The sequence below is a fragment of the Callorhinus ursinus genome, unplaced genomic scaffold (assembly GCF_003265705.2).
Source record: "Callorhinus ursinus isolate GAN/ISIS: 27379988/994484 unplaced genomic scaffold, GSC_fseal_2.0 scaffold23, whole genome shotgun sequence".
NCBI classification, from domain to species: domain Eukaryota; kingdom Metazoa; phylum Chordata; class Mammalia; order Carnivora; family Otariidae; genus Callorhinus; species Callorhinus ursinus.
In genome coordinates, this window is record NW_027397085.1 from 8,141,507 (window position 1) to 8,141,867 (window position 361).

The following is a 361-nucleotide window of genomic DNA, read 5'->3' on the forward strand; positions in this document are numbered from 1 at the left end:
ATAACTCAACTGAAAAATGGACAGATTTGAACAGATATTTCTTCAAAGAAAATATATAAATGGCCAGTAAACACATGAAAAGAAGCACAACATCATTAGTCATTAGAGAAATGCAAACTAAAACCACCATGAGATACCACTTCACACCCATTAAGATAGCTATTATTAAAAACAAACAAAACCCCAGAAAATAGAAAGTGTTGGTGAGGATAAGTTGGAACTAGCTAGTGTTAATGTGAAATGGTGCAATTGCCTTCAAAAACCTTTTGGCAGTTCCTCAAAATGTTAATCATGAAGTATTATATGGCCCAGCAATTCCATTCCTAGGAATATACCCAAGAGGAATAAAAACACACATCCA